This window comes from Pantherophis guttatus, chromosome 4 (genome assembly GCF_059756535.1).
Source record: "Pantherophis guttatus breed Tessera chromosome 4, ASM5975653v1, whole genome shotgun sequence".
In the NCBI taxonomy this organism is placed as follows: domain Eukaryota; kingdom Metazoa; phylum Chordata; class Lepidosauria; order Squamata; family Colubridae; genus Pantherophis; species Pantherophis guttatus.
The window spans coordinates 98,496,966-98,522,758 of NC_142066.1; the positions used below are offsets into that span (position 1 = coordinate 98,496,966).

The window sequence follows — 25,793 nt, forward strand, 5'->3', positions numbered from 1 at the left end:
ATATGAATGATAACACGAAAACTTTTCTTTCACTCATGGTTAGTGTTTGGCTGAAGCCATTTATTATCAATCAACTGTGTTTACCTAATGACAACAGAAACTACCCAAAGTTTACATACCCCAGTTCTTAATACGGTATATTGCCTCTTTAACATCAATGACAGCTTGAAGTCTTTTGTGGTATGTATGGATGAGGCTCTTTATCTTCTCAGATGGTAACGCTGCTCATTCTTCCGGGCAAAAAGCCTCCAGGTCCTGTAAATTTTGGGGCTGTCTTGCATGAACTGCACGTTTGAGATCTCCCCAGAGTGGCTTAGTGATATTGAGGTCAGGAGACTGAGATGGCCACTCCAGAACCGGAGTCTGCTCTCCTTTTTACTCTCTATTTTTATCCTTTTTTAAAAATAATCTTTCGACTTTTAAATCAATTTTTAACTTTTAACTTTGTTCTCCTTTTTACTTTTTACTCTCTATTTTTATTTTTTAAATAAAAAAACACTCTATTTTAAATCAATTTTAACTTTTAACTTCTAACTTTTAAATTTAAAAAGTCTCAATTTTACTATTTGAAAGGTTCATTTTTTACTCCAGCTTTTACCTCAGCTTTTTACTCCAGCTAGTAAAGCATTTAGTGAATGAGAGGAAAGCCTTCCCTACTAAGCAAACCAGCTATCCATGGCAGCTATCCAACGCACAGACAACCTAAGATCCTGACTGTGGCTTCTTCATGCAACGACTAATTTGCCCCATGGAAGAACCTTTGCAGCTATGTATAACTGGAATTCAGATGGCCTCTCCCAAGGGGAAGAAAAGAAAGATGGCACAGTGCTCACCAAACAGTACGGAAGGTGGAACCAATCCACAAAAACAACAGAAAATTGACGGATTTTGTCAGCCTATACAATCAACAGTGGGTCGTGCATCCTCCCCATTTTCCCTGCCAGATAGCTGTGAAGCTTTGGCATTGTTTGGGGATTCTCCCCTGGAATGGGAACTGCAGGCTGAGGAGAGCCAGTCAAGAAGCCAGTTAAGAGGCTTGTGAACCCCTCCGCGTAATCAGATGACAAATGACTCAGCAACTTTAAGTGAATCAGCTCCAGGCCGGGATAAGGGCCTAGAGTCGGAGTTTTACAACCACAGTGAATTAGCTTTAGGACTTGAAAACCAGCTAAGTGATAGTACAAGGGCTTTTATTAGCCGGCACAGTACGCTCACTTCTCAGACAGTCTTGGCCATTTTTGACCAGTTTTCAGAGGTGCGTTTAAAGTTGGACTCTGTTATTAATTTTATTGCTGTGGCACAGATAAAAAAGCCACAGGTATGTTCAACTGCTACCAGACAGAACGACCTGGCCAGATACCATCAATGGTGCAACCGAGGGAAAGAGCAAGCGGACAGCATATTGACTGTAAGCGTAGAGGGAAAAAAAGAGATGGTGAGCTGGTTGGGCCTGAAATCCCAGGGTACAGGAGTGGGGGGGGGGAAACAGGTGATTGTTGAAGGAGCAGATTGTATTGAATATATATAATTCTGAGATAAATGCGGGTAGATGGTCTTCAAAAAGACGGACAGTGACCTCTTTGTCTCAGCTTACTCGGAGTGACAAGGGGGCAATAGATTTGGCAGCATATGAATATCTTCCACAACGGGATAATTATTTCAGAATTCTTTTTAAGTTCAAATAACAGCTCTTTCCAAGCCTGCTTATGTGAATGAGAGGATTCTTGGCTTTTTATCAAATTTTACCTACCCGAGTTTTTTCTAGTGGTGAGGTCAGCCTGCTGATCCAGAGAGAGAGCGTGGGAGTGCATGGGACAGCTGATTGGGAAAGTGGACTGAATAGGGAAAGCAGGCTGGCTGAGGCAGGGAGGAGATTTAGTGTTACAGAGGAAATGTCGGTTAGGGTTTTGGATCCAGCTGATGTGAAACTTCCTTCAATTGGCTTGGTGCAAGATGAGACATTTGGTTCTGCCTGTTTGGAAACTTTTTCCTCACTTTCACTAACAGAGCAGCAAGAAGTACTTAAAAAACTTAAAGAGACGAGGAAGCTGCTGAAGCAGACCATTTCCTCTGCCGCTCCTTTGGCATCGGTTGTTCTACCCCCTTCAAGGCATGACGCAATTCCGGAGAGTCAGCAGCCTATAAGCCCAGGAAGCCTGATGCCCACGTCTATACAGCACAAAGTGCCAGAGACAGCAGATTTGATAATGCAAAGTGTTGTGGGACAAACATCGGAGATGGAAGGCACCCAGGAAAGAATCCCCCAGTCCCCTTTAGTGGCAAAGATGATACCAAGAAATGACATAAACGCAGTGCCTCATGTAAAATCATTTATCGTGGAGGCAGAGATTAATAGAGCCCATGGACCTGCAAGCCCGAAAGTAACAGGCAGTGCAATGACGCCCAAACAGACTTCTATGGAGCTCAGGCGATTAAATGGGTGTGTGAGTGTATATGAGGGAGGATGGGTGGGAGAGATTATTCAAGAAGCCTGACTAGGAAATAGCGAGCAATCACTTCCTTCAAGAGTACACTTCCTCTCTTGGAATGTGGCAGGATGGAGAGGAAGTTGGTGCACAGACGACTGTATTAAATTTTTAAACAGGTACCATGTAATTGCCTTGCAGGAGACTTGGGTTAGTAGCGATGAGACCCCCATTGAGCTCTCCGGGTTTAATATTTGGCAGCTGCCAGCAAAGAGAGTAGCTAAAAAGGGAAGAGCCTCAGGAGGATTGGGCATCTTGGTAAAAGCCGTACTAGGATGGAAGGAAAATGAGATATGCTCGGATTCCGGCCCTTTATTTTTTCAAGCAATCCATTTGGCATATGAAGGGAAGTTAATGGTATTTGTAAATGTGTATGTTAATCCAGCAATGGGCGATTTGTGGGAGGCTCTAGAGGTAAAAATATTAGATATACGTAAAAAATTTATAAAAACACCTCTAATTTTGGCAGGAGACTTTAACGTGTGTGTGGGTCCCTCGTTGGAACCTTTTATTGAAAATGGTTCCAGATGGATATTTACATAACCAACAATCATGGGTCTCCCAAGATAGGAAAAAAATCATGGGTCTCCCAAGATAGGAAAAAGAACAAAGATGGGGGGAAATTTCTTATAATGGTATACAACTGTAACCTTCAAATTGTAGGCCAGTATTCGGAGGTTAGAAGGTACCCCATAACTTTTTTTGGCCCTAAGGCATGTAGTTCTATTGATTATTTTTGTGTTTCTCACAGCTTAGTATCAGGGTCAACTTCGGTCTTGACGTTACCAAGGCCAGAAAGTGATCATCTTCCGATTGAGACATCCCTGGCAATCCCTTCCGACTTAATGAAAAGGAATCAAACAATTCAACAAATAGGCTTCAACTTAGAAATAGCCCATGAGAGAAGACTAACATGGAAGAGGGTTGATAGCAAAGCAGTGACTGAATTCATGAATTCACCATGTATGGAAGCCTTAGCACATATATGCTCAAACAGTACGGGTGAACAAGAGCTTATAGTATATTTTGCGGAAATATGCCATAAATTGAAGCATTTTTCCATGACTACCAAGCCAATGGGCCAGTCTGATTCTAGTTACTCAACATGGTTTGATAACGACTGTAAGGAAAAGAAAAAACAGCTTAGGAAATCACTTAGGAGATACTTAATCAGACCAAACATGGAATTACAGAAGGAGTATATTACCATAAGGCAGAAATATAAGCAGCTATTGAAGAGAAAAAAGGCCTCCTATATTGACAACTTATGGGCTGGCCTAGAACAGGCAGCAAAGCTGGCCTCACCCACACTATTCTGGTTGGAGGTCTCAAAAATTATTAGAGATAGAAAACCAATAAGTGACCTAAACATTAGTGCAGAAAGTTGGGAGAAGCATTTGGCCACTCCAGCAGTAGCGGAATCCTCTCTGAGCTTGATACCGGAATATGAAGCCTTACCCCAGTGGGAAGAAGTGTCAATCATGGAGGTGAGAAGTTTAATCTCCTCCCTGAAGACAAACAAAGCTCCAGGACAGGATGCACTCCTGGCATCGTTATTTAAAAATAACATAGCCTGGTGGGCGCCTGTCCTGGCGAGTCTCTTTACTTTTATCAATGGAACAGGGCAAATTCCTGCCAGTTGGCGTTCATCAATAATTATCCCCTTACATAAAAAAGGCTCTAGAGATAACCCAGATAATTTCCGATTAATTAGTCTAATCGATATTTCAGCAAAAATTTATGCTAAGCATTTGCTTCATAAATTAGAGGACTGGATAATGAGAAATAACATTCTAGCTGAAGAACAGTCAGGTTTCAGGAGTGGAAGATCTACTATGGATAATTGTGTTTTGTGCATCTAATAACAAAGTTTAAATTTTGGAAAAAAACACTGTATGTGGCATTCATAGACTCGAAGGCAGCCTTCGACACAATTGATAGACAAATTTTATGGGATAAATTAGAGGCCATGGGAATTGAAAAGAAATTGTTATATCTAATTATATTGTTATACACGGAAACCCAAGTAAGAGTTCGAGTGAATAGGACAGGATCGGTAACAAATGCAATCCCAATAAAGAAGGGTGTCAGACAAGGTTGCATCTTAGCCCCAACACTTTTCAATTTATATTTAAATGACCTTCCAAAATGTTTGGAAGATACATCACTCCATGGGCCTAGTATAGGAACAAGACAGGTCAATTGCTTGTTATATCCTCCTCTCCTGCATGAGCTGCATTGGCTTCCGGTGGACGTCCAGGTGCACTTCAAGGTGTTGGTGATTACCTTTAAAGCGCTCCATGGCTTAGGGCTGGGGTACTTACGGGACCGTCTTCTGCCACCAATTGCCTCTCACCGGCCAGTTCGCTCCCACAGAGAGGGCCTCCTCAGGGTGCCGTCGGCCAGACAATGTTGGCTGGCGACCCCCAGTGGGAGAGCCTTCTCTGTGGTGGCACCTACCCTCTGGAACAATCTACCCCCAGAGATACGAGCGATCCCAGACCTCCGGACGTTTCGTCGGGCCCTTAAAACCTACCTCTTTCAGTTAGCCGGGCTGTCCTGATTTTATGATGGGGTTTTTAAAATTTGAAATTGGTTTTAAATTGTAATGTTTTAAATTTATGGGCCAAATTATTTAATTATTTTAAATCTATTTTAACTTTTGTATATAAAGTGTTTTACTTGGCTGTTCACCGCCCTGAGTCCAAAAGGAGAAGGATGGTATAGAAATTTGAAAAATAAATAAATAAATAAATATGCCGATGATATAATTTTGCTGTCGGCCTCACAGGTGGGGCTATGAAGGTCACTCGGGAGGTTGGCAGCATATTGTATAAAAAATCGCTTGACAATTAACATAGAGAAATCAAAGGTAATGATATTTAGCAGGCAACAAAATATGAGGAGATAGGTTTTAAATGGCAGAAGAATAGAACAAGTTCAGTCATTTACCTATTTAGGGCTAGTATTTCAGACAAATGGCAAATGGAATAAGCAGGTAAAAGCCGGAGCTCGGAAGGCCATGGCTCGGATGGCTCAATTAAACAAACTTATTTTAGAGAAAACTCCATCTTCATTAATCCCAGTGCTAAAGGTCTTCCAGGCGAAAATCGAACCAGTATTTACCTATGGGGCAGAAATATGGGGGTCGGTTAAGTTGCCTGGTCTGGAAACTCCTCAAAATAAGTTACTGAGGAGAATTTTGGCAGTGTCCCCTGGAACCCCAGCATATGTAGTAAGGGCAGAAACGGGAGTCCATGCGATTGGCACTAGGACCTTGTTGAAGACTGTTTATTATTGGTTAAGAATAATCGAGATGGAGGAAGGGAGGTTACCAAAATTAGCACTAATGGAGCAGATTATCTCAAGTAACAAAAATTATTGGTTATCAAGAGTTCTGAAGCAGGTATCTAGCTCTGGTATTCCTTTAAATTGGCAGCAGTACGATCATAGGCAGATCCGAAATTGGATTGCACAGAGATTTAAGGACATAAGTGCCCAATCGGATATTGCACAGGTGACAGCAGTAAAACTTTGCCCCTGGTTATCAGCCAATAAACAAATTTTTAAAATAGAAAAATATTTAACTGTGCCTTTATTTCCTGTCATAAGGAGATTTCTTACCAAATTGAGATTAGACCAACTTCAAACAAACATGCTTTGGGGTAGGTATAAGGGTATCCCTGTAAGAGAAAGAGTCTGTTTATGTGGGACGGGGGAAGTTGAAACAACGTCCCATGTAATTTTTGATTGCCCCCTATACTCAGATTTGAGGGAACATCAACTGGGCAGGATCTTTTATACCAGCACCCCTAAGTCTAAAGAGCACTTCTTGCAACATTGTCTGTTAGGTTCTAACTTGCAGTTGGTGAAATGGATTGCCAAATTTGCGGTAAAGTTGATGGAAAAAAGGACAAAGTTGGTGCAGCAGAATGTGGTAAATTGTAGGAAAGACCATTTGATCTAATAATATAATTTTAATAGTAGTTTTAAGACTTATTGGGTAGATGCAGGGGTGACATTATAATATAATTTTAATCATATTTAAATTGTATCTCAAATGATTGTATTTTATTCCGATTTCATTTTAGATCGTATTTTATTCTTGTATTTTTAATTGTATTTTTAATCGTGCGTTATTCCAATTTCATTTAAATTGTTTTACCAAACTTTTGTAATGATTTGTTTTTGGAACTCTGCACTTTGATATGGCCCAAGGGCTAATCAATCAATAAATAAATTCAAAAATTCACTCCAGAACCTTCACTTTATTCTGCTGCAGCCAATTACAGGTCAACTTGGCCTTCGGTTTAGGATCATTGTCATGTTGGAATGTCCAAATATATCGCATGCACAGCTTCTGGGCTGATGAATGCAAATTGTCCTCCAGTATCTTTTGATAACATACTGCATTAATCGTGCCATCAATTCTGACCAAATTTCTTGTGCCTTTGTAACTCACACATCCCCAAAACATCAGTGATCCACCTCCGTATTTCACAGTAGGAATGGTATACTTTTCATCATAGGCCTTGTTGACTCCTCTCCAAATGTAGTGTTTATGGTTGTGGCCGAAAAGCTAAATTTTGGTCTCATCACTCCAAATGACTTTGTGCCAGAAGGTTTGAGGCTCGTCTCTGTGCTGTTTAATGTATTGTAAGTAAGATACTTTGTGGTATTTGCATAGTAATGGCTTTCTTCTGGCAACTTGACCATGCAGTCCATCTTTCTTCCAGTGCCTCCTTATTGTGCATCTTGCAACAGCCACATCACATGTTTTCAGAGAATCCTGTATTTCACCTGAAGTTATTTGTGGGTTTTTCTTTGCATCCTGGCAGTTGTGCCTAAAAGTTTAGTTGGTCTACATGACCGTGGTTTGGTTTCAACAGAACCCCTCATTTTCCACTTCTTGATTAGAGTTTAAACACTGCTTATTGCATTCTCAATTCCTTGGATATCTTTTTATATCCCTTTCCTGTTTTATACAGTTCAACCACCTTTTCCTGCAGATCCTTTGACAATTCTTTTGCTTTCCCCATGACTCAGAATCCAGAAACCTCAGTGCAGCACTGAATGAAGGATGCAAGGGTCTGTCAGGAGGTCAGAAACTCATTGACCTTTCATACACACACATTAATTACATGCAAACAGATCATAGGTGAGGATGGTTACCTTTAATAGCCATTCACACCCCTTTGTGTCAACCTGTGTGCATGTTATCAGGCCACAATCACCAGGGTATGTAAACTTTTGATCAGGATCATTTGGGTAGTTTCTGTTGTCATTATGATTGAAAAAGAGTAAACACAGTTGACTAATAATAAATGGCTTCAGCCAAACACTAACCATGAGTGCAAGAAAGGTTTTCATGTTATCATTCATATTCTCTGAAAAATGGCCAGGAAATCATAAATTCTGCCAGGGTATGTAAACTTATAAGAACAACTGTATCTATCTATCTATCTATCTATCTATCTATCTATCTATCTATCTATCCATCCATCCATCCATCCATCCACCTATCTCACACAAAGTGATGCTGGGTAGCATACAGCCATTAAAATAAACAATAAATAGATAAGAACAATTATTAAAACCAGCCCTATTAAAAATACAACAATCCGGTACAGGATAGAGTCAATTAAGTATAATGCTAGAACCATCTTAAGATATCATCTAGATACCTTGGATATATTTGATACCTTGGTATCATCTGGATACCTTGGATTCCCAGGCCTGATGACAAAGACAGATCTCAAATATAAGTCCCTGGCAGATGGTACCTGCAGTATGCCTTCTCTGCCAGCTCTAGTGGGATGAGTTCATGTAATCAAGGAGAGGCAGTCCTTCAAATAACCTGATACCAAAAAGAACTTTAAAGGTAAATACTCTTCTGCTAATTTTAGCAGGCTTTAAGATAAACTCAGCAGGATTCAGCATGAGTTCAAAGGTGGCATCTGGCACAGTATTTGCATTGTACAGGACATCTCCTGATGTCACTAATCCCCAAGGATTTAATGTTACAATCCCACAGCAATCCTAATGAAAGTATTATTTTCTTCTTACCCATAGCTGGAAAACAGTGGCCTTGGTTCATGCTAATTCCTTAATGACTAATCATCTGGGTAAATTAAAAAAATTGGATGGGATTCTTTCTACTGCAAGTTATCTTATTTGCCTGTACTATAAATAAAAAGCACCAACACAAGCCAAAAAGTATGCAGTTTAGACTGTTTTAATTTAGTTCAGATCAGTGTAAAATTACTGGAGCCCTGAAGGACATACCAATTAACCTTATGTTCCAAAAAGCAGATAGATATTTGTTATATCCTTATTCTGTCTTTCTTTGAGGAACTCAAGTTTCATATATGTTCTTTTGCCTTGCTGTTTTTTCCCTCAGATACCCAGTTGAGAGATCATGATGAATGAATGAGCATTTGATTTTAGACAATTCTATTCCAATTCTACTCAAATACTCTAACTTCTTTACCATATTGGCTCTTATCAAAAATATATTCATTGGCTTCTAAACAAAGAAATTAACATACACAATAGAAGTTTACATATGTATACTGAATTAGTATAATATCCAAGCATACAAGGCAAATAAAAAGTTTTATATATCAATATTTGTATCTAGCTAGCTAGCTAGCTGCATATATGTAAATACTTGTAAAGATAAAATGGTAAATGATACTGAAATTTAGTTGACTTCAGTTGATTTATGTGAAATTAATCAAAATGCATGAATGAGCAGTTTATGAAACATGTTAATGCAGTCATCTGTCCGACAACTAATTTAGGATTTCAACAATGGATTAAGTTTCAACCAATCCAAGCTCACCTTCCTACCATGATAAAACCTATTCTTAATCATATCATTGCTGTTCCTATATGAAGATACTCATTAAAGCTTTCAATTGTTAAATGACTAGACTAGACCTTTCCTTTGTTACAACTGTTCAGTTTTGAAGGTTTGATTAAAATGTTGTACTGGATATCAGGAAAAGAAAACCACCAGGTGCTGCAGCTTAAAAGCTCACTCGCATGGTGTGTGTTAATTGGTTTTGACTTGTTTAGTAACAGATAAATATTGTAAGGAAAAATGTTATTACTTTCAAAATAAATAGTATGGCTATATGACAGTGGTGAAATCTAAAATTTGTTACTACCGGTTCTGTGGGCGTGGCTTGGTGGGGGGTAATGTGACTGAGTGGGCATAGCCATTTTTTTTTTTTTACTTTTAAAACCATTTTTTCTACAACCTCTTCGGTGAAGAGGTTGTAAAAAAAATGCTTTCAAAAGGCTCTGATGATCAGGCAATCAATTGAGCTTGGATCGTCAGAGGCATTTAAAAGAAAAAAAACCTTTTTTTTCTTTTAAATGCCTCTGACAATCCCAGCTGAGCTGCGCGATCATCAGAGGCTTTTTTTTTTTTACTTTTAAAAGCATTTTTTCGGCCGAAGAGGTTGTAGAAAAAAGCTTTAAAAGTAGGAAAAAAATGGCCACGCCCATCCGGCTCAACTGGGCATGGGGGAGGGGCAGGGATTTTTTGCTACCAGTTCTCCGAACCACCCGTCTCCATCGCTACCGGATCAGGCAATCTGGTCCGAACCGGGAGCATTTCACCCCTGCTATATGATCTACTCAGGAATACCCTGAATATTATTAAAAAATACTACATCAATCTTCATTTTTAATACTTGGTGAAGTAGGAAGAACTTAGTTTAAATGTCACCTCCATGAACAAAGCTTAATATACAGATTTACTAATATAAAAGTAGACATGTTTCACTTTCCTGCAGCTGCTTGGCAGATAACAGCCTGTATAGTTTGCATAAACAAGGAAGACCTGAAATTCATCCTGTCATTTGGTTTTATAATCTGCACAGCACATCAGCCATTCCTTCTATGACAGATTGACTAAATAGACACAGATTGATACATACGGTATATATAAAATATTTGTTAATGACTAGTACATTTGTAATGAGAAATCTCCTTGGAATAGATACTAAGCTGCATACTTCATTTTATTTTATTTTATTTTAATTTTATTATTCATATTTCTTTGCCGCCCACTCTCCAAGGACTCTGGGCGGCTTACACCAAAGACAGTATACTAAATAGCATATTGCCCCCAACAATCTGGGTCCTCGTTTTAACCATCTCGGAAGGATGGAAGGCTGAGTCAACCTTGAGCCGGTGAGATTTGATCCGCTGAACTAGCAGTCAGCTGAAGTAGCTGCAGTACTGCACCCTAACCACTGCGCCACCTCGGCTCATGGTTATAACAGCTGACCTTTCGATTTTTTCCTGATTTTTAACCCCATCTTCAAACTATAAAAATTTTGGAGCACTTTGATATGTAAATATATTTATTGACATTATCATTGTAACATCAGTTAGTATGTTTAAACAAAAAATTTAGTTAGCTTAGACTGAAATGAACATTATTGGAGAAAATTTATATTTGCCTACTAATACATCAGGTTTTAATTTTCAGAATTTAAAAGCTAACTAAGCAAAATGTTTCAAGTCTCTGAATTGGCTTTGTACCATTAACAATATTAGTTTGAACAACTGGTCTCCATATAATCCATATAGTTTAACTTGTAGTTTGAAAATTGATGTCAATGAATTGTAGAAGAATAATTTTGTTATTTTTGCACTATATGTGACAAAAGATAATAAATAAATGTTATCAATATTATGTTACATTAGTTTTTTATTTCAGTTTGCAGTGTATTGAAAATAGTTTTAAAATGAAATATTTAACTTTGATATTCGATATTATTTGTATTTATTAAAAAGTTCAATAAACAATTTAGTGCACTAATTAGAGTTCTGTGATTTACTTCTTTCTCTTCTCTCCCCTTTCACTGTCAATAGATGAATTTCTAGAAGAAAACCTGTCTCATCAAGTAAGGTTTTATATTTAGGCAAGAAAAACAAAATGCACAGGTACAGTATATACCTTGTTCAATAATAGTACCTGTTCTAGGCTGCATAAACAGAGGGATAGAATCAAGTTCACATAGTGTTAATACCACTTTATAAGGCCTTGGTAAAGCCACACTTGAATACTGCATCCAGTTTTGGTCACAACAATATAAAAAAGATGTTGAGATTCAAGAGTGCAGAGAAGAGGAGCCGTGGCCAACGTCCCAGCAGCAAGATGGACTTCTTGGTTGCTCCCAAGGGGCCGTCGATATCCCCACTGTCTGAAGGTCCTCGGTGACCTAAATTGTCCTGTAGGGATGATAAGCAAGAGGAGCACATACCGGTTAACAAAGGAAGATTGCAATCTCCCTAGAAAGACCGTAAAAAGCTCCTCCAATCAGACAGGGTGGAAAGCAACCTAGAAGTTGCTAAAAAGCTGGGACAAAAGAGGAAACAAAGAGACAACCTGTGACATCGAGGTGAGGATTCTCTTATTATTTTTTACTATTTTCTGAGATTTTTCTCTTGATCCATCTGAAAGATTAATAGGGTGGAAAAGATTGGCTGACCAAGGAGTGGATGTGGGTGTGTATCCAAATCCACATCTGGATATCTAGCTGCGAAGAAGGCGGAAGAAAGCATTTTAGATATTTTACCAGACTCCGAGGGAAGGGAGAAAAAAAAAAAACTTGGGGATTTGAAATTGGCTTAAAAAAGGAATTGGATACTAAGACTTTGCCTGAATGGAACGAACGATACTTTTGTTTATGAATGGGATAGAAGAGAAAGTGATTGGGACTTTGTAACAATTGTAAATTGTAATTGTAAAAGAGACGGAAGTATGGATTTAATCTTAAAAGTGAACTTGTAGTGCCATCTAGTGGCAGAAAGTAAAAAGACATATATTTTTGAAGAAACTGAAAACTGACCTTGACATTTTGGTTAGATGATAACAGAACAGCTGTGAAGATGAAACTGAAACCTGCCTTTGAATTTCCCTTTGTTGTTTTTTTCTGAGCTTTCGGATTGTCTGACTTTTTGGATTTTAATTTTTTTATTATCCCCTATTTTTTGGATTGACTAGATTTATGTTTAGAGAATTGCTGGTGGAAAAAGATTTTAGACTTATTCCTTTTTTCTCTTTTTCTCTATATATTTAAAGGTCTGTTTTTTCTGTTTTTTCTCTCTTTTTTTCCCCCTCACTGGATTTAATAGAATTGGATTTTAAAATATTTTTCCCTCGGATTAAGACTTGAAGAATCAGCTGGAGAAAAGGTATCAAATTGATTTGTTATATCTCTTTTTTTTTGTATGGACTCTGACTGTTGATTTTGAATTTATAATTTTACTTTTTAACCTTTTCTTTTCTTTTTTTTCTACCTGTTTCTCTCTTTTTTGAGATAGTTGGTCATAATTTTTTTTGTTTTCCCTCTCTTTTTCTTTTTTCTTTTTTTTTCTTTTTTCTCCCCTCTTCGAGTTTTTTTAATTTTTTTTAAAATGATTATTATTAAATTTTTGGAAGGGGAGGAAAGATTTGAGAACCTTCCTATTTTACTATACCCTATTTTATTTTATTACTAGCAACTCAATCACTGGTTGAACTAAGTATTTGAATTATAACTACAAGTGGATTATAAATATCAGGAAAAGTGAAAATGAAGAAATTTACACAACCAGCACCAAGCCCATTAGCAGCAGAAACACACAAATCTCCAGAGATAACAGGACTGTGAAATTTGATGCAGTCACTCCTGACTGATATAAAACAGAAATGAAAGAAATAATGGAGAAGAATGAGGAGAGAATCCAGAAAGTAGAGGAAAAAACAGAAAAGACAGGGGGGGAAAAGTGCAGGAGTTGGAAGAAAAACTGATTTCAACAGATATATCACAAGAGAGAACAATTATTCTGCTGGAAATGGAAAGATCCGAATTCTAGTTAAGATTTCAGAATATAGAAGAAGAAAAAGGAGAAAATCTACCAGAAGTAATTGCAGAGATTCTGGCGGAAGTTCTGGAACAACCTCAGAAAAGGATTTTAAATGAAATCGATGAAGCATTTAGAATATATACTAGATATGCAATAAGGAATAAATTGCCAAGAGAAGTTCATGTAAGATTCATGAAGAGGGCAATGAAAACAGAGATATTACAAGCAGCAAGGACTTCAACATTGAAACACAGAGATAAACAACTTATTGTCTTGTGACAAATACAAATAGGGTTAGAGATCTGAGAAGAGAATATCAATTCTTAACGAAATTCCTAATATTCAAAGGAGTGAATTTTAGATGGCTGATACCTGAAGGGATTATGGTGACATGGCAAGAAAAAAGATACAGATTTGATTAGATTGAGAAAGCAAAAGCATTTTATCAACAATTCTGTGGACAATTGGATGAAGATTTAGGACTGGTGGATGCTGCAAAAAACAAAGATAAAGAAAAAGACAAAGAGGAAAGGCCCCTCAGAGAAGGGACAAGAGCTAAAGATCCATTGGAACAAAGAGAGGGACTAGGGCGATGAAATTAAAAACTAGCAGCGACTTCCGGCGGAGACATGGGGTCGAGGTGGCATGGGAAAAATTGCTCCATTCTCAGTGCCGATTTTCTAGCGTTTTGGTACCCTTTAGGGGTGAGGATCGGTCCTGGTGGGACCGGCAAGAAAGAAGCCTGGTGGCTCAGCAGACTGATAGTATTGTGATTAACACCAGCTGTCTGCAATTACTGTAAGTTCGAATCTCACCAGGCTCAAGGTTGACTCAGCCTTCCATCCTTTCTAAGGTAGGTAAATTGAAGACCCAGTTTGTGGGAGCAATAAGCTCACTTTGTATAAATATACAAAAGTATGAAGGCTATTGCTTAATGCATTGTAAGCCGCCCTGAGTCTCCGGAGAAGGGCAGCATATAAATCAATTTTTTTTTAAAAAAAGAAAAACTATATCTGAACTATATCTGAACTTTTAAAACACACAAGAATTGAAAGTACTGTGTACATTTATATACAATTTATATATTGATATATTTATCTATAGAGTAACTTTTACATATATAATTAACTAATAGTAGATTATTATCAACTACTTATTGTCTTTTTACTTTCTCTCTCCCTTTCTCTATTTTTTCTTTCTCTCATTTCTTTACCTCTACCTTTTTATTGGTATATTGATTATTTAAAATAAATACTTAAAGTTAATATTAGACTTTCTTAATTGATAAATTGGTAACTATATAAGAATTTTAGTACTTAGATATTAATTAAGGTATTCATGAATTCTCCTTCTTAATAGAATTTTATTAATCAAGTTAGTATTTATATTATACAAAGAAGTTTTTTGGGTTTTTTTCTATTCTTTTCTTTTCTTTTTCTTTTTTTTTCTTTTTATTTTTTGGGACATAATATATTATGAACTAAAGGGGACTAGTTTATAACTTAACAGAAGAGGATAGAGAAAGGAGAGAAGGAAAATAAGTTGAATAGTAAAGTGGATGGTGATTTGGGAAAAGATAGATAGGATTTTAGGGGAACAATATAGAATACTAAAGGAAATGACTAGTACCACCACAACCACCTGAAAACAGGAAAGAAAACTACCTCGACATTGATTGGACCATCGGCTTCCTCTGCAGCGCAGAGAACAATAGAAGAAATGTTTGACCATGATAAAAATGCAGGAATGTATGACAAAGAACCACGAAGAAACAAGGAAGGATATGGATGAGATTAAAAGAGAAGTAAAAAGTGATATTCAAAAAATAGATGAAAAGATGGATTCAAGAAATTATACAAAAAAATGATCAACGAATAACAGCTATAGAGAAGAGAACAGAACAGACAGAAGAAAATTGGACTCATTGGATCAGAAAATGATGGGACTAAATAAAGAACTGGAAAACACAGTGGCACATCTGGAGATGTAGAGAGCTGCATTCTACTTGCGATTTCAGAATGTGGTCGAAGATAGAGAGGAGGATTTAACATTTGTGATGGCAGAAGTGATTGCGGAGGCCCTCCAATGGGATAAGGACAAAATAATAAATGAGTTGAACGAGATCTATAGGGTTCACACGAATTATGCCAGACAATATAAATTACCGAGAGAGGTCCATGTAAGATTTGTGTGAAGAAAAGTAAGAGACATTGTTTAGAAAATAACAAAAAATGAACCCATGTTTTATAGAGGCAAAGAAATAATTACATTAAAGCAACTCCCTAAGAGAATAAGAGAACTGAGAAAGGAATATTGGTTCCTAGCCACATTACTAAATAAACGGCATATACTGTTTAGATGAATAATACTGGAAGAAATGTTGGTGTCATGGCAAGGGAAAAAAATTAAAGTGGACTCACAGCACAGAGCACAGAACCTGCATGACCAAGTGATGGGCATAGAAGGAGCAAATAGTAACAGGGAGGAGCCGGAACGGAGGACCAAAGGGACTCAGAGACAGGAAGAGCGAGAAAAGGTACTAGAGGAGGGAGATAAAGAGGAAGAAGGGGAATTTCAAGAGGAAGAAGTGAAAACAAGAGCTAAGAGAAAGGACAGGAAGTAATAGGAAATATCACATAGTAGAACCACAAAGGAATGGAACAAAATTTAAAAATCTTATCATTAAATGTAAATGATCTCAACTTTCCGGCTAATCAGCATCAAATTTTTAGAAAAGTGATAAAACAAAAAATGGATATTGTGTGCCTCCAAGAGGTACACATAAGAAAACAGGATGAAAAATATTTACAATGTAAAAAATTAGGGGAATTATTTGTAACACTAGCGGAAGAAAAGAAAAGAGGAATAGTGGTGTACATTAGAGAAGGAATAGAGTGTAAGTTGAGATATGCAGATTCAGCAGGAAGAATATTTATGATAGAGGTAAAATTTAAATAGAAATATTTTATTGGTGCTGAATAGTGGACAATTAGAATTTTACAAAAAAATACATGAAAAGATAATAGAAGAAAAAACAGAGAATATATGCTTGATTGGAGATTTCAATGCAATTGTAGATGTAAAAAAGGATTATAGCAGTGATCAGAGTAATAAAAAAAAGAAAAATGTACTTCCTAGAACTTTTATGGATTTAGTAGAAGAATTAAATTTAATAGATGGTTGGAAATTTTACAATCCCGAGGTAAAGAAATTTACATATTATTCCAATCCTCATAAATCCTGGTCCAGAATAGACATAGCTTGGGTAACCAAGACACTTATACAAAAGGTAGAAACAGTAGAAATAATGTCAAATAACTGGGCTGATCATAACCGTGTAATGTTGATATGGAAAGGACATCAAAGGAAAAAGAGTAGATGGGCGTTGAGCCCACAGATACTGAAGGAAAAGGAATATATAGAGCAAATGAAAAAGGAATTAGAGTTGTTTTTCAGAGATAACACAAAAAACCACACCTTCCTTCAGAAGCTGTGGGACACAATGAAAGCCTATGCAAGAGGATTAACAATAGCTTATAAGGCAAAACGAAAAAAGGAAAGGAAAAAAGAATATAATAATGTGCAGGAAGAGATCAAAAATTGGGAAGAAAAATTACAAGACAAACCTGAGGATGAACAAATTAAAGGTAAATGGATAGCACCTAAACATAAATTGAATATATTGGAACAGGAAAATTATGCAAAGGTATTGAAATTTATAAAACAGAACTATTTTGAACACGCGAACAAATCAGAGAGGTGGCTTGCTTACAGATTGAGAAAAGAAAGGGAGAAAAAAATAATTCAGCAATTACAGAATAAAAGGGGTAAAATGCAATACAATTTAGAAAAGAAAAAAGAAATAACATACCAGTTTTTTCAAGAACTTTATGAGCAAGATAGAGTGACAGACGAAGAAATAAATAAATATTCAAGTGGAGAGGGAATGTCGACCTTAACAGAGGAAGAAAAGGAGATATTAAACAGGGATATCACTATAGAAAAGCTAAGAGAAGTGTCACTGCGTTTTTGTATTTACCAGCAGAGCTCATTATTTCTGGACTGTCAGACTTTCCGTAGCTTGCCAAAATTTCTTATCAGTAACTGATATTACGTGTATCTGCATTCCTTTCTTTCCACTTCACACTTTTCTTTCTTCTCTTGCCAGAGAAGTCCGGCTGAGAAATAGCCGGTAGAAACTTTGCAAAAGTGTAACAATTTAATTAAATATTTAGATAGTTAGATGTTTTATTTTCTTTACAATAAATATGAGTTTAATTAGAAGATGTATTCCGGTTTTATTTTATCAAAAGTATACACAAGGAGAATGCCACGATCCAGGCAATTACCCCAGGAAGGTAACAGGGCTAATTACCTCTGACAAAAAGCAATCAAAAAACAAAAAAATAATAAAACCCCAGGGACTGATGGATTACCAAGCGAATTTTATTAAGGACTAGGAGAAACATTGGATTGGATATTATTAGAAATATGTAATGAGGCATTAATAGAGGCAAAGCTACCAGACTCATGGAGAGAAGCATACATTTCGCTGATACTGAAGGAAGGAACAGATACAACACAAATAAAAAATTACAGACCAATCTCTTTATTAAACACTGATTACAAAAATTTTATGAATATAATGGCATGAAAAAAATATTGAATTGCAGGATACACTCAGACCGGAACGGGTTCTTACCAACGAGACAAATAAAAAATAATATAAGAATAGTAATTAATGTATTAGAATATTATGAGGTGCATCCAGAAAGGCAGGTAGCCTGGTCTTTCTGGATGCACAAAAAGCTTTTGATCAGGTCAATTGGCAATTTATGCTCCAACAAATAAAAAATATGAAATTCAGGGAGAGATTTGAAAACATAATAGCCTCCATATACACAAAACAAAAAGCAAGTATAATGGTAAATGGAGACTTTACTAAATTTTTTGAAATAAAAAAAGGAGTACGGCAGGGATGCCCACTCTCACCCTTACTTTTTATCTTGACATTGGAAAATCTACTGATAAAAATCAGAGCAAATAAAAAGATAAAAGGATTAAAAGTAAAACGAGAGGAATACAAGGCCCAAGTGTTTGCAGATGACCTTGTATTCTTCATAGAAGAAGCATTAAAAACAGGTCCAATATTGATAAAAGAGATAGAGGAATTTGGGAAGGTAGCTGGTTTAAAAATTAATAAAGATAAGACCAAAATGTTAATGAAAAATATAACAGGAAAACAAATAGAGGAATTAATTAAAGAATTAGGCTTACAGGTAGTAAAGAAGGTGAAATATTTAGGTATATATTTGACAGCCAGATGCGCAGGGGGATTTGGATTACCAGCATGGGAAACATATTATAAAGCAACGAGTTTGACATGGATTAGGGAATGGGTGAATTTGAAAAATCAAAGATTGCTAAGTTGGAGGGACACTATTTGATTATTATTATTATTATTATTTATTGAATTTATATCCCGCCCTTCTCCCCGAAGGGACTCAGGGCGGTGAACAGCCGAAAATTAAAATTAAAATAACAGACAATTTAAAAGTTAAGATAACTAAAATAAATTAAATTAATCGACCTCCCAATTTAAATGCCCAAGCTATACAATTAAAAAACTAACCCATAAAACCTATTCAGGCCAGGCCGGCTTGCTGAAATAAAAACATCTTCAGGGCCTTATGGAAAGTGCGGAGATCCAGGATCAGCTGTATTCTGGGAGGTAGCTCGTTCCAGAGGGCGGGTGCTCTCACAGAGAAGGCTCTCCCCCTGGGGGCCGCCAGCCGACATTGCTTGACCGACGGCACCCTGAGGAGGCCCTATGTGTTTTGTTCCTGGTGTTCCATAAAAAGGCGTGCCATCCCATCATCAGAGTATTTACGAGACCACCTTCTGCTACCGATAACCTCCCACCAGCCAATATGCTCTCACAGAGAGGGCCCTGGGCTGCAGCAGCCGCTTGAGTTCCAGAGGCCTGAGCTGTCTCTTCCCGGACTTGGACTCTCTCTTCCACACAAGCAGCAGCCTCCATTTCACCCCAGGGCATTCATCCTCCCCCCTGGCAGGCAATCCATACCTTTCACGGGCTTTACGACTCTCAGCAGCTTTCTCAGTAGTTGCAACGCATGGGTGATCAGACGATTTTCTTTCTGCTCTTGCTGCCAGGCAGCATCTCCGCCTCAGCTTCTGGTAGTTGTTACTCCTTGGAGGATCTTCTCCAGCTCCGGGAATCTCCCCATGCCCAGCGACCATTTGGCTCTCTCTGGCTTTTCTTCCAGCTGTAAATGAGCCATCCACTCTGCAGTCTCCCAGCCGGGGTGAGATGGGGAGGTTGCAGAGCCAGAAGCTCCCATCTGTTCCTGGTCACTGTCTTGGTCAGACATTGTTTGCTCAGCCCCCACGGTAGTGTTCCGGGATGGCTGTTAATTGCAGACCTTGCTTAATGTCGGCTGTGCCTCCTTTCAGTACTCAAGAAAGAAAAACCTCAACTCCATTTTCATAGAGAAAGGTACTTTTACTGAGTATGAACTGAATGCAATCAAAGAAAAGCAAGGTCTGAGGCAATAGGCACAAAAATCACATATAGAAAGCATCCTTAAATCCCTCCCCTCAATTGTCCAGTCAGGATTATCCAATCTATATCCCCCCAGGGGTCATGTGGGGTGCAGCTTCCGATGGTGCTATCCTCCTGGTATGCCATGATGGTTGACCTTGAATGGCTATCAGCGTTCTTCCCAGCTGCATAGAAAATGCTGAGGAAAACTTTATCCCCTCTTCTCCACCAGCTCACTTCCCCCCTCCCAGACATTCAAACAGCTCCCCCCTTCCCCCTACAATGGCAGCTGAGCAATCAAGCAATCAAGCAATAAAAAGGCGAAGGCTGACACCGCTTCTGCCCTACCACTAACAATCCAGGAAACATCAAACTAAAATATACTCCCTCCTTAGCAGACTCAAGCCCAACGGAGATGGAGTATGCACCTAAAGACATTGGGAATCTAGTGGAGCAAATCAGTTCCAGTCAACCCCAAGGCCCCACCCAAAAACTTCCAGGAGTTTCCATGAGCAGACTAAGAGGCAGCAGCAGGCACTATCTCTCAGGCCGCTGCCACCATTCCCTACTGAGCTGTGCAAGTCCAAAAGGACCTGTAAACGCCCCACCTACTTACGTAATTATGTATGTAGATTCGATTGTTCCAACTGAGAATGGAGGGGTGTTAGATATTGACAGTTTGTATAGTTTTCTATCTGGTCCATTGTTTGAGCAGGAAGAATTCTCAAACATGATTGGCTAAGCCCTCTGGCAGTTCCCTATATAAGGGCTAGCTATCAGAGAGGCTGGCTGCTGGATTGTACATAGTTGCTGAATAAAGAGTTGTTGTCTGAAGCCTGTCTCCAGTCTCTTCATTCTCCCAACTTAACACATTCTATACCCTACAGTGAGTATCTCTGCATTTGCGGAGTGGCAAAGGTAGAAGACCTGGCTCACATCCTATTTGACTGTTGCTTGTATAAGGGGGTGAGAGACAAGTACCTTGGTCTATATACCAAACTAATGACCCATTGGAATCCCCAAAGCAAAACAACTTACTTTATGTGCGGCCAGAACCTGAAAATAACATTTAACACAGCACAGTACTTAAACAAAATGGTTCGTTGAGATCTGCATACGTGGGAGTGATTTGGGTAGATTGTACGGGTGACACTGAAATATAATTTTATGTCATTTTATTCTATTTTATATATTTATGTATTAAAATATATTGTATCTTATCCTATAACTATTATATTTTGCCCTACCCTTATTTTAAATTGTTTGTACAGGATTTTATTGGTGATATGTGTTTGAACTTTGTGCTTTGATATGGCCTATAGGCTAATCAATAAAGCTATCGAAACTACTAATATTAAGTCCTCCTCTAGGGCTGTGTAAGAGGTAGTTTTTAGAGACATCTGGAGAAATTGTCAGTTCATTTATGCTCTTCTCCTATACAAAAGTCAAGCCCCATAACAGCTGAGGACATGTCTTTAATCTCTATATTATGGAATTGAGACTATTGTTCCAGGAAGTAAATCTCCCTTTGTCTGGAATAGCTGTTTTGAATGCAAAGGGAAAAAATACATCTTGAGCCTTTGTCAAATGCCCACCATGGCCATGCCCACCCTAACCATGCTCCACCACCATCCCCAGCCTGCCGAGGTCAAACACAACTCTGATGCAGCCCTCAATGAAATCGAGTTTGAAACTTCTGCAGTAGATGGAGTTGAAATTTTGAAATTAGAAATATTCAGGCTTGATTTATATATGTGTACAATTTACCCAACAAATATGTTCTTATTCACTGGTGGCAACTGAACAATGTTATTGAAAAATGTTGCATTTGGGATAATATGAGATGTCTACTGATAATATGAGAGGTCTACTGACAGCATGTTATCTGTGATTCCCACTCATACATGAAAGTCTAATTTAATCCTATGAGTGACCACAATTCATTGAGAAGGGTGCTCTGGGATGAAATAGATTATTCAATTAGGCTCCTAAAATGGTACTGGAAGGGTAGAAACACTTCTTGGAAGCCTTATTCATATATCATCTGTAAGGATTTATCTAAATATATTAATGTCTGACAATTCTGTGCAAATGAGTTTTAAAGAGGAAAAAATAGAAATACATTATTTAACAGTCCCCATCTATCTTCAATATCACAACAAAGATGGCTGCATATTAATAATATAATCCATTCACAATTAAAAGCTTCCCCCCCCCTCTTCTGAAGAGTCTGCAACTATCACAAAACACTACAATAACGATCCCTTCAAAATGTAGGCTATATTTGGGGTGAACTAGATATTTGGATTACAAATATCAATCAGATGTGGATTACAAATTTGGGATATATAACGATAAGAGATGAAGAAATTTACAGCACATCTACATTCAGCAGCAAGCCCCTCTACGACAGAAACATTGAAAACATCAGAAACAATGGATTTTAAAAATCTGATACAGTCACTGCATGATGATGTAAAAGAAGATTTAAAAGAAGTGAAGGAGATGATTGGGAGAAATGAAGAAAGAATTCAAAAAGTAGAGGAAAAGGCGGAGTTAATGGGAAAGAAAGTGGAAGAATTAGAGGAAAAATTGACATTAGTGGACAAAAAACAAGAATGAACAATTATTTCTTTCGAGATGGACAAAGCTGATTTTTACCTACGATTTCAAAATATAGAGGAAGAGAAAGGGGAAAACTTGCCAGAAGTAATGGCAGAGATGCTGGCAGAAGTGTTGGAACAACCCAAGGAGACGATAATAAATGAGACGGATGAGGTATTTAGAGTGCACACAAGATATGCAATGAGAAACAAGTTACCAAGAGAAGTTCATGTAAGGTTTACAAAGAAAGCGATGAAGATAGAAATACTACAAATAATCAGAAACACTGCAATGAAATATAAAGATAAAGAGAAGTGGTGTTGAGACAAATACCCAGAAGAGTCAGAGATTTGAGGAAGGAATATCATTTCTTAACAAGACTTTTGATTACAAAAGGAGTGAGTTTCAGGTGGCTAATACCAGAAGGGATACTGGTGACATGGCAAGAACAAAGATACAGATTAGATTCTATTGAAAAAGCAAAATTATTCTATGAGCAATTTGGGGGACCATTAGAAGAGGGGAAAGTGGGAGAAGCAAGAGAGACTGGATACTAAGAGAGACGTCTAAAAGAGAAAGAAGAGAAAACAAAGGAAGAGAGTGCATTGAGAGAAAGAGCAAGAGCAAAAGATGCAAAAGAACAAAGAGAGATAAGAGCGACAAGATCGAAAGTTAGTAATAAGTAAACATGGAAGAAGAAATGTGGTAACCGATGTGGACTGGGACTATAAAATGACAAAAGTAAATAAGAAACCCAGGAAAACCCTCCTGAAGACTTTTTTAAAAATGATAGAGGAATTAAGTAGTCAAGACGCATGGAAAAACAAGCATTTGAAACAAAAACAATATACTTTTTATTCAAATAGAAACTTGTCATGGTCCAGAATAGATATGATATGGATGTCAACATACTTAATAGACAATATACAACAAATAAATATTGATTCAAATCTTTGGGCGGACCATAATCCGATTATTATAACTTGGAAAGGACAAAAGAAAAAGTATAGAGGGACGTTGAACTAAACAATTATAAATGAAAAAGAATTTCAACAATTCTTGGAAAAAGAATTTGAGTTTTTCTTCAAAATAAACAAAAAGGAAGATACATCATTCCAAAATGTATGGGATACAGTGTAAGCATACATTAGAGGGACTTCCGGCAGTGATGTCAGTGGGCATGGAGCGAGAGAACGGGGCTCTGTTCTTGTAGCTCAAATATTCCCAGCCAGGAAGCCTAAATAGGCACTATGAATCCCGGAGAGATTGATAGAAAAAAGAGGAATCTTCAAGGACCTTGGGGGAAAAAGCAATTGACCCAAAGGTTCAGGAGAAACCTCTTAATTCTGGTGGGGGAAAAGAACAGCCATTTTGGCTGGCCCGAAGCGCTGACAGTCGAGGAATAGGAAGCAAAAATTGAATCAACAGTTCGCATGGATACAAGAGGAGACTCAAAAAAAAAAAAAGGTGAGGTACAGTTATATTGTGGAATGGGGGAGCAGAGAGAGCGAGACTCCAAAACTAGTGACAGAAACACAGCCAAATAAACACGGCAACGAAAAGGAAGAGGAGAGGAAAAAAGAACTTTGACAAGCAGTGACTACGCAAAAGGCAAGATATTGGGTGAGAGGAGGAAGAAAACTTCAACGGATATATTTTGAAGTTTGAGAGATGTGTTGATTACAAAATAAATAGATCTACTAGAGGACTGTGCATTGGACCAGGACTGTGAAACTGATGGAAGGCTTTAAAGATTGGAAAAGAGATAACAAGCGGTGGAACGGGAGTGGTGACTGGAGACATGGTGGATTTAATGGAAGTTTAGATGGAGCAGAGTTGGAAAATAACAAGACTGGAACTTTTTATTTAAAATTGTTGAAATTGAATATTTGGACATTTCTGGAGAGTGGCAGTAAAAACTATATTTGAAAAGAATCGAAGTGAAGGTTAAACGGGAGACAAGGGAGCAAAAAAAGACTGAACAGAGAATGATGCAAGAGTGAGAGAGGACTGTATGGAAGAAGAAGAACAAAACATATATACATAGACCAAGTGATTATTGATAAATATTTGACTATTCCTATTAGAATTACTAATAATTGTTAATTATTAATTAGTAATTAGCTGTTAACAATTGATATAAAATGGATTATTGCTTTTGAACACTAATCTTTTTAGTTATATTTACTTACCTTTATATTTGATTATATATACAGTGCTAACTATATTATTAACAAATTAAACAATTTTAGATCTGGAGAAGACCCGAATAACCAAAGACCTACATATAGGCTAAGTTTAAAAAGCATATAAGAGACTTCTATATGTAACAAATTTAAGAACATTAGGAGTAATTTATTGTATGAAAATTTGGAAGAATTCGCAGCAAATAGTAAAAATGACAAGCATGGGCACAACAACGATAACCAAAATAAATAAGAAAACAACCTCAAATCAGGCATCTCTTACAGCATCTCCAGCACAGCAAAGGTCGATAGAAAGTATTCTGGGAGCAGATAAAGATAAGGCAGGCTCTATTTCCAATATACAAAATATTCAATCAATGTTGGCAATGATTCAGGAGACAATGAACAAAACACAAGAAACCATTGCGAATAATCATGAGGGAACAAAAAGAAATCATGAGGACCTTAAATCCGATGTGGGAGAAAGGAAGGACAATATTTAAAAAATGGATGATAAAATAGAAAAAATCCAACAGAATATTTTCAGAAATGAGCAAAGGATCCAAAAAGTGGAATCAAAAATGGAATAAACAGATAAGAAAATAGAGACATTGGAACAAAAACAGATGTCAACTTGTAGGGAACTGGAAGAATCGATTGTGTATTTGGAAATGGAGAAAGGATCATTCTACCTTAGATTCCAGAATATTACGGAAAATAAAGATAAAGACTTAGGAGAGATAATGGCGGAAATCTTGGCAGAAGCAACACAAAGAGATAAGGACGATATACAAAGGGACATCAATGAGGTTTACAGAGTACACACAAATTATGCACATAGGCACAAACTGCCAAAGGAAGTGCACGTTAGATTTACTAAAAAAACGATAAAGGAAAAAATCTATTAAAAAAATGAGAGATGAGGCAATACTATACAAAGGAAAGGAGATAATAACACTCAAATTCCAAGACGAGTAAGAGACCAGAGAAGAATTTATAATTTTCTTACATCACAATTAAACAAATATAGTTATGCTTCGATGGTTGATACCGGAGGGTATCTTAATCTCTTGGCAAGAGAAG

General features: G+C 37.4%; 1 protein-coding gene and 1 long non-coding RNA gene across 2 annotated transcripts in view; one reads left to right on the plus strand and one right to left on the minus strand.

The window, feature by feature from the left end:
- The window catches only part of TMEM108 (transmembrane protein 108), a 456,490-nt gene that overhangs the window by 252,504 nt on the left and 178,193 nt on the right, over positions 1-25,793 (minus strand). The gene's annotated exons all lie outside the window — the stretch shown is intronic.
- Positions 11,795-13,876, plus strand: LOC117656045 (uncharacterized). Its single transcript, XR_004588852.3, has 3 exons — positions 11,795-11,908; positions 12,645-12,704; positions 13,011-13,876. It is a non-coding gene; the product is annotated as an uncharacterized LOC117656045 (long non-coding RNA).